Source organism: Trematomus bernacchii, unplaced genomic scaffold, assembly GCF_902827165.1.
Source record: "Trematomus bernacchii unplaced genomic scaffold, fTreBer1.1, whole genome shotgun sequence".
Taxonomy (NCBI): Eukaryota; Metazoa; Chordata; class Actinopteri; order Perciformes; family Nototheniidae; genus Trematomus; species Trematomus bernacchii.
The window spans coordinates 1,324,486-1,339,780 of NW_022987549.1; the positions used below are offsets into that span (position 1 = coordinate 1,324,486).

General features: G+C 41.2%; 1 long non-coding RNA gene across 1 annotated transcript in view; it reads right to left on the reverse strand.

The window, feature by feature from the left end:
* Positions 1-2,072: 2,072 nt before the first annotated feature.
* The window catches only part of LOC117476950, a 31,591-nt gene continuing 18,368 nt past the window's right edge, over positions 2,073-15,295 (reverse strand). Inside the window, exons 4-6 of the long non-coding RNA XR_004555304.1 lie at positions 13,665-13,807; positions 5,654-5,721; positions 2,073-3,096 (exon numbers count right to left, since the gene is read on the reverse strand). This is a non-coding gene — a long non-coding RNA (uncharacterized LOC117476950). The remainder of the gene's footprint in view (positions 3,097-5,653; positions 5,722-13,664; positions 13,808-15,295) is intronic.

Here is a 15,295-nt window from a genome sequence, read left to right on the forward strand (position 1 = left end):
ACATCAAACACATAGAACGAATAAAATGGTGCAAGAGAATGTTTTGAGATGTGCAAGTAAATACAAATAAAATAGAAAGTCTTTTTAGTGACCAAATAAACAGCAACGTTCAGATCAATTACTCATGTTTTAAATAAAGGTGAATGTATTCTTGTATTAATATCACTCTATAAGCATAATACGTTACATAGTCTATCTGTTCATTGTGGCTGTCTTTTCAAACTAAAATGGTCTTGACGTCCTTTAACATTTAAAAATGAAAAACAATTTTAAAAAGTCTAATTTGCAAGATGTTTTTTTAACCCTAAATAGGTAGGACATAAAAAATAAAGAAGATTGGAAAACACTTTTTGTCCTCGGTTCCCAGGAGGATGTACAAGTCAAAGTCCTGCTGCCATGTGATGGAGCTTCACCTCTCTTTCTTTCTGCTCTGAGCTGTGAACAGTGACACTATTTTCTGCTGACGCATCATGTGACACACCATGTGACTCACTGCTGGACACACACTGACTTCCATCACCTCTCGCTGGAGACTCCTGTCCTTTTCCCCCCAGGTGTTTGTATGGCGCAACACCTTGATATAGCTTTACAGAGCCAGGTCACCTGCTTCTGCACGGCTTCACTCATGTCTGCTCAGTCTCCCTGCTGCGTGTGTGTGTGCGTGTGTGTGTAGGAGTGTGTGTGTGTGTGTGTGTGTGTGTGTGTGTGTGTGTGTGTGTGTGTGTGTGTGTGTGTGTGTGGTGTGTGTGTGTGTGTGTGTGTGTGTGTGTGTGTGTGTGTGTGTGTGTGTGTGTGTGTGTGTGTGTGTGTGTGTGTGTGAAGAAGCCATTACTTCGGCTGCACAATGTAAAAGTTGATTTCGGAGTCCACACACACACTTTATTCAAATATTTTCACATATTTTTCCTCGACCAATTATTTCCTAGTTCTTATTCCAATTTTAATAACATTTCGATTAATTATGCAGCCCTAATTATTGCAAATTATCAAACAGAAGCACCCCAAATGACAGTTTATGTGTAGTATCAGAAGGTGTGTGACGTTCTTGATTCAGGTATTTTCACATACTTTTCCTGTGTTTCCAAATATGATGCTTTCTGCAGCGATATTGCTCTATTGTCTATTGTGCAATTTTAATACAATTTAGGTAATTGTGCAGCCCTAATCATCGAAAACGATCAATCAAAAACACACCAAATTACAGTTCATCTAAAGTGTCAGAAAGTGTGTGAAGTTAACAAACTTAATTCAGATATTTTCATGTATTTTCCCATAACCAAATATTGAATTTACTGCGATTTGGGTATTGCACATATCCATTTTGCTATTATGAATACATTTTTATAGTTTGATTGATTGTGCAATCCTATCCACCCCAAATAATCAAACAAAGACACACAAATGACGGTTAATTGCTTTTATTAGAGTAAAGTAAAGAAAGAATTTCACATACTTTTCCATTGCCATACTTGCGCTTACTGCATTTTGGATATTGCACTAAATACATAAAGAAACTGGAGTCCTGGTCCAGAACTTTTTAAAATGCGTGACATTACCCCACATTATTCAGATATCTTCACATGTGTTTCCTTAACCAAATATTCTTCTACTCCATATCGCATTTGGGCTTTAAGCAACTTTCCCAGCTGAGAATAGGACGCAGAATGTCTGTCAAAAGCATTGTGTGTGTGTGTGTGTGTGTGTGTGTGTGTGTGTGTGTGTGTGTGTGTGTGTGTGTGTGTGTGTGTGTGTGTGTGTGTGTGTGTGTGTGTGTGTGTGTGTGTGTGTGTGTGTGTGTGTGTGTGTGTGTGTGTGTGTGTGTGTGTGTGTGTGTGTGTGCTGCAGGGAGACAGTGCTGTGCCACTAATAAGGCGTCGCTCTGACAGCAGTGTGACAGCTTCCTGACAGACAAGGACTCGGCTTTGTGCTGAGCTGCCGGAATATTCCTGGCATCTCTTCCTCGGCGTTAACTCTCGGGACACAAAAGCAACACTGAATAGATTTTTCTGCAGAATCCAGATTTTCTTTTCCCTTCAAATGTGATCTGACAAACGACAGCAGGAGTCACTCAGTGGTCTTAACATTTTTTTTATTGAATCATCAGGGTCAGTTAGTCGAGGCACATTGACAGAACTGATGAATACTTACCTTCTTATTTATAATTAATGGTTATGTTTTTGCTGCATATATTGCTAGCCAGAAACCCAGCAGACAATGTAGCTGTAGAAATAAACCACACAGAAATCTACATTGTATGCCAGGTTCAGGACAAAGCAAAGGGTCGTTTCTTTCACCTTGAAGGCCTTTCAAACATGCATGAGTGAATGCTTCTCAACCTCCATGTTCTGAATAGCAAACAGAATACAACCAAACCTTCATTCTTTGTAATATCTAGCAAATCTATAGAAGTCCACGAGAAAATTATCCAACTTCTCACTTGATTTATTACATCAGTACACATTTTCCTATCAAGTTAATGTTCTATATATCCAGTTTGAAATCTTCTTAATACAGCATGACGTTCATTTTGTGATTTATGGTCATATTTAGAGTAAAATAAAGTAGTGTATGCTTAAGGCGGGGCTACCTTGTGATTGACAGGTCGCTAACACAGTATTTATTTTATGTTTTATCTATGTTTTCTCTACATAAAAGTTTAAATTGTCACCTTAAATGCGTCTCTTTCACCAAAGTAACTTCTTGAAATCGATGTGACTGCTAGGACATTTCACACAAAGAGGACCTTGAGGGGGGAAGAGTTTAAAAGAATGGCGGAAGAGGAAGAAGTGAAAGAAAACCCACAAAAAGCCTTGACAAGGGCCCCTTGTGGAGTTGTGACACAGAGAACATCCTGTCTGTGGGGGTCACAGGATGAAGCCCCCACCACTCCTGTCTTCACAGCTAATCAGAGGAGTTGGAATGCGCCACCAGCCAATGAGAGAGGAGCGTGTATGGCTCGACCAGGAAGTAGGCAGAGCCGTCAGAGACCCAGTAGCCAGATGTAGCTGCTGATTTCTACACAGGATCTACACTGCCTACTGAGCAACTGACAGCAGCCACAGAGACACGAGACGTGACGCACATGAAGACTCCCATCTGAGGAGAAAGAACAAATAGATTCATTAGAAACATATGGAGAGGAAGAAGTGAGAAAATGATGAAGAAGAGGAAAGAAATCAGTGGATTGTGCAGAGATAGAGTTGGTTCAAAGCATATGATGTATTTTTGAAGGCCAAATGGAGTAAATAATAATAATAAAATCTGTGGCAAACACACTTTTATGATACCTTCATGTGTTGTTCAGCAGAATAACCTCCACATATTAACACCACTTTATGATTTCTGAAGTAAAAAGCTTACATAGAAAAGGCTGTAAAGGAACTACAGCACGGTCACATGACTTCACGTCTCCACCGCTAAGCTAACGGTGGCTAATGTTGGGCTATAAAGGAACTACAGCACGGTCACATGACTTCACGTCACCACCGCTAAGCTAAAGGCGGCTAATGTTGGGCTGTAAAGGAACTACAGCAGGGTCACATGACTTCACGTCCCCACCGCTAAGCTAACGGTGGCTAATGTTGGGCTGTAAAGGAACTACAGCACGGTCACATGACTTCACGTCACCACCGCTAAGCTAAAGGCGGCTAATGTTGGGCTATAAAGGAACTACAGCACGGTCACATGACTTCACGTCTCCACCGCTAAGCTAAAGGCGGCTAATGTTGGGCTATAAAGGAACTACAGCACGGTCACATGACTTCACGTCACCACCGCTAAGCTAAAGGCGGCTAATGTTGGGCTATAAAGGAACTACAGCACGGTCACATGACTTCACGTCACCACCGCTAAGCTAAAGGCGGCTAATGTTGGGCGGGATGACATTAAGTCGTTTAGACAATTTAAACACTTGTTAGCAACAAAACAGCCCAAAACACATTCAAAGAACCATTGACTTCCAGACGAGGTGACAGGAAGTGCTAAAATAGTGACTCATTTTCAGGTTATATGACTCATTCCTGCACCACTCTATGGATTAGATAAAGCAGAGGAGAAGCAGCCTGAGGGAGGGGAAGGATACTGGAGATTACACGCTGACGAACATCTCAAAGCGTGGCGTTATCAGTCGCAGATTCCTGTCATTCTTTCCCATTAGCCCCGAGGCGCGACAGCCATTCGGGCTCCAGCACTTAAACCGACACATAATGGGAGCGCTGACCCAATCCTAATAAATCACGACCTGTACAGGTGACTGCAGGAGAGAAAGGAGAGGAGAGGAGGTAAGGAAAGGAAAGGAAAGAAGGAGGGTAACATCTCCTCTCCTTCTCTGTGGTCTGCATACCTGAGGCCTCATGACTGTATTGATCAAACACAATGTGACCAGCTGATGGTCACTTGACTCCAATTGAGTTTTATTAAGGGAAATGCGCCGCCTCTCCACCCTTTTCCTCTTTCCTCCTCACATTCCTGCTCTCTTTCAGCATTAATGCTTCTTCTATCTGAGTTCTTCTGTCACACTTTGCTCTCTTTTTACATGCTATAGTGTCGTACCTCTTTGATGAGACACATCACACTACTTTGATTTGCGTTACTTGGTCTGAATTTTGAAGCCAATGCAACTTAACTTGCACTATTTCTAATATCCAGCGACCCTTGCTAATAAAGTCAAAAGATATAGAAATCTACAAGAAAATGACGCTTCTTCTCACTTGACTTATTACCAACATTTTCCGAGTGAGTTTTTTTCTCAATCTGTAATTTTAAGTCGTCTTCAATACAGCATGATGTTCATTTAGTAACCTATGGTCCAATTTAGAGTAAAATAGACGATGAAGTAGGGTATATTTTAGGGCGAGGCTACCTTGTGATTGACAGGTTGCTAAAACAGCTTTTTCCCTGTTTCTCTTTGTGTGTTTCCTCAAAATGTTGTCGCCTAAAAAGACTTATTTGACATTTGGTTTGACCTGTCTTGTGTTACTACTATCATCCACCTATCTGTCGTCTCTACTGATTGCAAAACATTTGAGATCTATTAAGTCTACGAGGAAATTACCTCACTTCTCACTTGATTTAAAAGCTAGTTTTAAGTCTTTTCAGTGTGTGATGTTCATTTTGTAAATTATGTTACCATTTAAAGTAAAATGAAGAATAAATCAAGGTACACTTTAGGATGGGAACACGTTGTTATTGACAGCTTGCTACCACAGCATTTGAGATCTTGTTTTGTGTTGTTTTCAGTTCATAAAAGTTCATTGTAACATTCTTTCCCCTAAAATGCCTTTGACACTGTTTGGTTTGACCTGGTTTCTGTTACTTGTTGCAAAAACCCAGACGGTGACGTCCCAAAAGGCAAAACTCACGGCTCTAAAACTGTAGTCCACAAACCAATAGGTGTTGCACGGAGATTACTTCCACTTCTTACATAAAGTCGATAGTTATTTGTCGTTTTTCCCATCAGCAATCTTTCTTGACTGCTCAATGATATATTCTACCTATGAATGTAAGATTGAAAGATGATTGTCTTTGCTCCCTGAAGTATGAAGGGATGTGGGTTCTTTGCTGCAGGGACTAATGTTTCCAGAGAGAATATGACAGGAGGAAAGAGGGGGAAAAGCTGTGTGTTGATGCAGAAATCAATGAATTCATATCTTACCTTTCTTTGGAATACCTCTGGGAACTCATGGATGTTTATCTGGACCCATCTCTGCAGAACCAGCCAACCTGAAACATATATAAAAAGGGAATACATGAGTTTAACAGAAATGCAAATGAAATTAATTACACACAGTTAGCGGCACTTTGAGTGAAAGTGAGTGAGAGTCAGCTCACAGGACTGGAGATAAGCTCCTCTGAGTCTTATCTCTGTCTTTTTTCCATGCTTTGGTGATGCCGCTGGGCAGGGAGTCAAACGTACGTAAAGGAATCACCGAAGAGGCCATGCAAGCAGGACAGAATCAGAGGAGGAGGAAGAGAAAACTCTCACAGCTGAAAACCAGGGTGCTTCAATAAAGTGATAGCTCATAGCAGAATGAATCGTGCAGTGTTTGAGGAATAACATATACATTATTGATGGGAGCAGAGACTTCTTAAGGAGGTTCAATGTGGTACCATTGGCCATTTTCTCGTTGTTCAACACATCCCACAACCTGATCTCCGCATCGAATGCAAAGTAATATGGACTTTGGTTACAAACGTCTTTGGGATGAGTACGAAATGATCGCAAAACATGATAAAAATTGTATTTTAGTTGTAAAAAATGGGGAAAGGCTGGGCGATATGGCCCAGTTTCTATTATTTCATATCTGGAAGACACTACATGTGCTATAAATACATGTCATACTTGAACAATGAAAACGACTTTGTTTTAGAAAGTGTTTGTTTTATGTAAAACAACAAACGTGAACATGGTAAAGAAAGCCTTTTAAATGTACAATAAGGGGTAAGACTCAGCGATATCGCCTAATATTCTATCCTAATCTCTGTTATATGACAATTTGATATGTTATAAATATGTATAATACTTAAATAATGAGAAATACTGACTCTTTTTTGTGCAAAATGAAAAGAGAAAACTGCAATATTCGAATGATATTTCTTAAAAAATATTTCAGGTCAGTTTAAGATTCGTTTTGTTTTATCAATTTAGTCGTCATGATTGTGTGTAACCATATCTCAGTTTGATTTCATCACGGTGATATCTGACTGAAAGACAATGAATTTCTACATCGAGTCAGTAAATGCTTTGTCATTATGAATTCAGTCGAGACAGTTTTATTACAATGTCTCGGTTTATGAGTTCATCACCGCTATATATTTCATTAACGGACGGATGGATTTCAACATCGTGTCCCGTCACTGGAGACTATTCAGGGAGGGTTAAATGAGTGAAAGCATGTAAGTCCTGCAACACCAAACACTATGAATGAATGTATGAATGAATGAATGAATGCATTTGGGAGTTTAGGAGGGGTTTGGCCGGGTGAGGCAAGGCGTGCCATTCTATGTCTATTCCTAGAGTTTGGTGCATGGCAGTTGATGTGGCTTTCCTCCGAGCTGCCTGGAAGATGACTGTGCCGGACCACATCCACATTCACATCCACATTCACATTCACACGCACACACACACACACACACACACACACACACACACACACACACGCACAGACACACACATTCTGAGGGAAGCAAAGAGGAACTGAATCATTACCCTGCCTTAGCCTCAAAGTAGGGGGTGACCACTGTACAAGTGTGTGTGTGTGTGTGTATGTGTATGTATGTGTGTGTGTTGCACTTCTGCAGTAAGCGACAGTTCTTGGGTGTATGTGTGTTACTCAAGTATGTGTGGGTGGGTGTGGATGCATTCCATCTGTGTGTGTGTGTGTGTGTGTGTGTGTGTGTGTGTGTAGGACACAATGTGCCTCACTCCATCTTTAACGTCCCCCCACTGTTCATCTACACTTATCCTTCCAAATGAAATGTGGAAATGTAGTCGTGTCTATTTTGAATGACGGAAATTAGATACGAAAATACATTCTCGGAGAAAATTGGATCTTTATAAAACGCCTTTCACAACTCGATCACATTTCCTCCTCACGTTGTCTCCCTGAAAGACTCAGCTGAGGACCTTGAGACTGTCACCACGGAGGTTAAGGTCTTCTTTTTGCAGTAGGAAGAGCAACCTTTAGACACGTAATTATGAGAATTCTAGTGAAAATTAAAGCAATTCTTAGTAAACTAAAACTCAAACAGTTTTCTCCACTGATTGATTAATTGATGTAAGCGACAGATACGTAAAACTGACCTTCCTCCATATACAAACATGCTAATATACAAGTTGTTGTTGTCTTTTTCTCGTGTTCATCAAAGATGTGCTTATAAGTTACTTTAAAATAAATCATTCAGAGTGAAAAGACGAAAAATGTAGTGGTAAAAAATGAACAATTAGTCAACTAAGCGACTAAAAGGCGTCAATTCTTGTGAAAATAGTATTAAAAATAGCAACAAAAAGCATTGTTAACACGTAATTCTGATGGTATGTAGGAATATTAGATTATTTCCACACAGTCTCATTAAATGTGTTGGATTCATGAAATAAAAAGAGACAATTGCACCAATCAGTGAGCTTTCACAGACTGAGAGAGATTCAATCCACTGTATACAAGGTCATCAGTTTGAACCGTAACGGGAGGCGTGTGGTGCAGTGGGTTGTGCGTTGGTGTTGGGATCAGGGGGTCACAGGTTCAAACCCCACTGCAGTCAGCATGTCGTTGTGTCCCTGAGACACTTCACCCCAAATTGCTCCTGTGGGGATTGCCCATGGTATTGAGTATGTAAGTCGCTTTGGATAAAAGCGTCTAACAAGTGACATGTCATGTAATGTAATGTAACGTGAAAAAGGTACGAAAAAGCAGAAAAGAAGACAAGACAAGGGCGTGCTTTCTATTTTGAGAGAAAGGAAATACAGCAGGGAATATACAAAAGCATATTCAAGCTTGAATGTATTCTCCTGAAGCCTCTCTTATATATAACAAGGATTTAAGATATAATATTGTAACAGTTCGCTGCCAATTAAGCCGTCGCTCCATGAGGCCGGCAGCCAATCAGATATCAGCTCTCTGCCTGAGACTCTGATTGGTTTTGACGGGAGAATGAGAGCGTCCAATCCCAAGAGAGGACGCCAAAAAGCTCTGATTCTGTGGAGAAATGGAGGGTCTTTCTTTCCACCTCTGTTCCCCGTCCACAGTCCCAGAAAGTCCTCCCAAAAGACAGACTGCTACTGTACATGTACAATATACACAATATCTGTGTTTTGTATTACTGCACATATTGTATTCCATTCTAGTTCAATGTAAATACTATTGTATTATATTCTTCAAATAGTTCTCTATCTGTGTTTTTCATTTCAGTTTTACTTTCATGTACGCACCACGACTCCAAGTCAAATTCCTCGTACGTGTTTAACCTCTGATTCTGATTGTGCTGTCATGAGAGGTGGATCCAGACCAAAGAGCCTTGTGTACCCTAACCCCCAAAAACCAGGCCTGAAGAGGGAGAAAAGAGGGGGAAAGAGGGGTGTCTTCAGGCTCGTCCAGGGGGCTGGACTGATGGGAAAGAGCTGGCAGAAAGACCGAAGAAAGCAAACTCCCTTTCTCTCGCTGCTTTATGAAGGCCTGGCGAGTTGCACAGCGCAAAGAAAAGGAGGAGACAGAATAAAGGGGAAACAGGGAAATGCATATCAGAAGAAAAGTGTCTGATGCTTTAAAGTCAATTTAGGAGCTTTCCTGCGTCGCAATACTATCATTTCTAGGGGGTCACGGCATTAAAGGGGCCCTATTCTGATTCATAATATCATTGTGTGCCTCTACTTAATCTGGAAAACCCCAAAAAGTCGAATAGGGCCTCTTCAAAGTTTGCACAATTGTCATAAGTTCGATTTACGCAATGATCCATCTTTTTAGTTTGTTCCAGGATCATAGCCAGTCCATACGTCATGTTTCCGGTGAAACACTATTTAGTACTTCAGAGAACTCACCTAATAATTCAACAGCTATTTGCCTTATATTAAGAATAAGTTATTAGAATACAGCACATGTTGCTAGTAAAACTGTTTTTACTCTACATGTTGAATGGTCACTTTAATTATTAGAGAAAACCAGACAAGGTGTGTTTTATATTTAGAGAGAAAGAAAATACAGCGGGGAGTATACAGAAGCAGATTAAAGCTGTAAGCTATCGCTGGGAAATAAAGCGCTTCCACTTTTTCAGATGTATTCTCTTGAAGACTCTTATAAGAATATTTCATATATAATATCGTACCATGCATATACTGATATGATGTTGAGTTTAAGCCGTTTCCTTGTAATGGCTTCGCGTAAAGGACGTTTTATAAAATCATTTATTGGGAGTCACAAGCTAAGAAAGGCCTTCTGTGGGAAATATATCGCTTCCCCTTTTTCTTCAAATGTATTCTCCTGAAGATTCTATAATATACATAATACACATTTTTCATATATAATATCGTACCAGTCATCATTGGATGTCCAGTTTAAGCCGTTTCCTTGTAATGGCTTCATGTTAGGACGTTTTAATAGTTATAATGGCTGCTGTTGAAACTATAAAACCCCTATAGTGTCTTCTTTGAATCAGAGACTTGATCCTGGATGGAATAATCTATTCCCTGATCCACAGAAAGAGAGGGAGGGGTTTCTACATTAGTGTCACTTTCACCTTGTGTTATAATAAGAGGTACATTTACTCTCTGAATGATCACTGAGTCACCGTGTTCACTGATTACCTTTGGAAAACAAAAGGAACACCTTAAATACGCAGCTCTGCGCCTTGCCCATTGATCCTGCTTTTCCATGACGTGCGTCCGTCTGTACAACACACACACACACACACACACACACACACACACACACACACACACACACACACACACACACACACTGCCGCTTATTGGAATTCAGAGTGGGGCCCAGGTAGGGGGAAGCTTTGCCCATATATGTGCAGAGGAGGAAACAGACCAGGTGTGTGTGGTTAGTTCACCGTTGGAACGAATGTTCTTGAGTACACACACACACACACACGTCACACACACACACACACACACACACACACACACACTGACAGACGCTGTAACGGGATTCTTGTGTTGTACACACACTAACCAAACTGCATTTAGTCCCCGTGACGTCTGAGTTATGCTCTTAACTGTGTGATGTGCCGCCGAACGACAGCGCTGAGAGAACGACGTGTTGCTGTGTAAACAAAGAGTCGGGACAACAAGAGAAGGAATGAGTCGAAGCGGTGGTTAACATCGCTAAAGTGTTAGTTGCATAACTGTGAGGAATAACTACGGTATGTCACAATGTCTTAGGTGTGTGTGTGTGTGTGTGTTACAGTAAAGAATGTGCCTCTGACTAACCCCTGCCATTAGTGACTTACAGCCTCACTGAATCACCTGCAGACGCCATACTTCAATGATTTCACTGATTCACAAAGACTCGTGGACGTTTGGTACTTCTGTCCTCAACACCAAACACCTCCAGACACTAACAGCACATTCAAACAGCAGATAAGTGACCTTTTGATGTAATAAGCGACAATTTACAGTCATTTCCATTAGTGATTATCTAGAAAATGAAAAATGTCCATCCTAGTTAGAATAAGGTCTACTTTTGACTTACTTTCAGCTTATCAAACTTATCTTATTCACTTTTTTAAGTTATCTTGCATGAATTGCATGAACCTGAATTATTCTAAATGAATGCATTTCTCCTTTTGTTCCTGTTTTCTCTGATAATCACCTAAAAACGTTCGATTTAAAACGATTTGATTTCTTTATAATATGGAGCGATCGTCACAAAACTTAAAAATAATGTATACTTTGTTTTGACTGGGAAATAACTCAAGGAAATAAAATCAAACGTATCTTATTAACTTTTTACAGATACCTGAATTATTCTCTATGAATGCATTTCACTTTTTGGTCCTGTTTTCTAAGATAATCACCTAAAAATGTACAAATTAAACTATATATTGTGACGTTTCACACATGCTTGAATGTACGATTTAAACTATATATTGTGACGTTTCACACATGCTTGAATGTACGATTTAAACTATATATTGTGACTTTTCACACATGCTGTATTTGCCCCAGTTCAGCGCTTTGCTCAGCTGCCCCTTTGATCCTGTATTCTAAGATAATCACCTAAAAATGTACGATGTAAACTATATATATTGTGACTTTCCACACATGCTCTATTTGCCCCAGTTTGGCGCTCTGCTTCCTGCCAACTCAGGCCAGAGTTCAGAGTTCAGAGATAAGGCAGAGGGCAGATTCCACGCTAATCTCCACCCGGGGAATTTAATCTCTCCTCATCAAGATAACTGCGATGCATCTCACCGCCAAAACCCCCGCTATCACACACACACACACAGACTGACACACACACACACACACACCGGAAACACTGCTTTGATAAACTCCGATAGATCCGTGCGCTCCAGCATTTACGGCTGACTTCTTATCACTCCCCCCTATTTCTCACATATATTCACATTTCCTGGTGCCATAAACTGCAGAGTGAAGTAAAGGAACTGCAGTAATCTGTGTTAGAAGTTAAGGAGAGGCGATGGTTGCAGTAAAACAAAGAGTGTGTATATGATGTGTTGCTACAGACACACCCCTAATCAATGAGTGTGTGCAAATTGTGTAAATGTGCCACATTAAAAGAAAATCTTCCTAATAGGGTTCGTTAAAAAAAATGACACATGTTGAAGAGATCCACACATGTTTACCATCACTTCTGCTATCTTTCAGTTTAAGTAGTTTTACGTAAATCCAGTAAACGTTAGCGCACGCAGGCAGGAGGAATAAATCCCGGGAGTTTATCCGAGTGATTTCACAAGCAGAAGCAGCGTTATTATTATTGTTATTATTATTGTTATTATTACGTATTAACGGTGGAGCCCTGCCCTCTCATTACGTTACGAGTGAGTAAGAGTAATGATGCGTCTGAGTCACACAGAGTGGGAGATCTTTGGAAGAACAACAGCTGGGCAGAGGGCCATGGCTCTTAAAAGTGCTTAAGACACACACACTCACACACTCACAGGTTCACACACACACACTCACAGGTTCACACACACACACACACACCCCACTGTATGTTCGACTGGTGACTAAACCTCCTTACACAAACACATGTAACCCCAGAACCACGAGCACTGATTCACACAAACCTCTCAAACACTGTCTCTCTCAGTGTCACATTTCCCCCCCCCGACACACACACACACACACACACACACACACACACACACACACACACACACACACACACACACACACACACACGGCAGCGTTTAAAAGGAGGTGGTAACCCGGAGACATCAAATCCAGTTCGTCACTTTCTCCTCTCAGCCAATCACATGCCATGTCCATTCATAAAGAAGCCACACTGCACTGTCCGCTGTATGATCAAGCCCCCCTCTACACACCCACACACACACACACACATGCACGCACGCACACACACACACACACACACACACACACACACACACACTCACTTCATTCATGCCTTCTGGAGGAAGCAGAGAGGAAGTGTACAGAAAAAGTCCATTAACCACAAAGACCTATTTTTATCACGTGCACTGAAAAAACGGAAATGTTGACTTTAATTAAATAGATTACATCACATCATTTGGTTAATTGAAAGCACTAATATTAAGTTTAAGTTTTAACCTGTACGTGGACTTAATATTAATGACATACATTCAATTAAAGTCAGTTTTTCAGTGTGTGTGCGCCTCACATAAAGATATCCACATGTAATCAACATTCAGACCTGACGAGCCGATCCTGATCATTTACCGGCTTCTTGAATAACGTGTCACATGACTTCCTCTATTTCCATTTCTCACACTTTTTAAATAGAACGTTTTTAGCAGTGAATGCCCCCCACCCCCCCCCCCCCCCCACCCCCCCTGTTACCGGGGTTTCTGTACCCCCTCTTCTCACAGTGCTGCTTGCTGCTCGGCCTATTATGGATCTGGGAGCAGTTTCTCAACCCTAACTTGTAACATATGATATCCATCAGCAGCAGCAGCAGCTCCACTTTCTGCCAGCATTTTCAAAGTCTTTTTTCACTTACCCGTCTGGGTGAGAGTTTCCTCCCGGCGCTGAGCTTGGAATGAGGGAACCCCCCCCTTCTTCTTCTTCTTCTTCTTCTTCTTCTTCCTTTCCTCAGTTTTTCTGTCTTTTCTTTTAAGTGTGTCCTCCGTTCAGTTCTGGTCACTTTTGTTCCAACAGAGAGAGAGAGAGAGAAATAAAGAGTCTGTTGGGTAACGACTTCTCACAAAACTCTTAAAAAGATTTTTACATCTCTTGTCCTCCTCCCGTTGCATTCTTCTGAGTGTAATCAGTAACAGGCTTAAAGTGACAGCACACAACACACACACACACACACACACACACACACACACCACACACACACACACACACACACACACACACACACACACACACACACACACACACACACACACACACACACACACACACTCTCCCTCTGGGGTAAAGGTGGTTTCCCAGAGACGCTCCAGCCGTTAAACTCCCTATAAGCCTCGCCAAAGGTTGCGCTATCACATGTTTCACAGCAGCCTCCCTCCCTCTCTCTCCCTCTCTCTCGCCCCCCCTAGACTGACACTCTCACACACACTCTGAGGAGGACTCTCTTATAGTGTGGCTGTTAAAGAGGGGGCTGAGCTTAGCAGTGTCCTGTTACAGCGCTCGCTATGAGGTTAGAGAGAGGACATCCATTCAGAAAACCAGGGGAGGGAAGAGGGAGGAGAGAAGGAGTGAGGGCAGTCTCTTTTTCAATGTGTGTGTGTGTGTGTGTGTGTGTGTGTGTGTGTGTGTGTGTGTGTGTGTGTGTGTGTGTGTGTGTGTGTGTGTGTGTGTGTGTGTGTGTGTGTGTGTGTGTGTGTGTGTGTGTGTGTGTGTGTGTGTGTGAAACGGGGTCTTCAAAAGCAGTGTCTGTAGAAGTAAAAAAAAGGGTCTAAATAAGTGTAAGCAGTGCCCCCCCCCACACTGAAATCACACACAGTGGAGGAGTGTGTCTTTATGACTTCCACACACACACACACACACACACACACACACACACACACGCACACACACACACACACACACTTAACGTGCTGTATAGACTTTAGTGTGATTATCTGTCTCGTCACGCTAGAGTAATTCTTTTTAAAATGTTTGACAAAGGTGTCCGAATAAAAGCGGTGAATTGAAGTGTGTTTAAGAATTATTGGAGTTAATATCTTTAGAAAACACACACATAATGACTTGCTGTGCATCTGGTCTGCTCTGTAAATGTCAGAGCACCGGAGCATCACTTAAAACACGTTTTTAATGTGTGATGGATACGGCATAATACATACTTTTGGTATTTGAATGCATATTTTCTGATATCATGCTGTTACTTGTAACTGAGTGTTTTTACAATGTAGTATTGCTATTTCTACTGAAGTGAAAGATCAGAATACTTCCTCCAATCACTAACAAACAGGGTCTTTTTGTTTCAATCTTTACCTTTTTATCTTGGGTTACCTTTTCTCACATACATGCACGAGGTTGATAGTACTTTTTCAAATATAAAAACACCCTTATCTTATCTTTTCTGACCTTCCTTCGTCCACTTTTTGTTTTGTGTTGTCGGTACTTTCCTCTGCAAGCTGTGGTCAGCGCGGGGTTACTGTGGTTTATCGACCTGTCCCG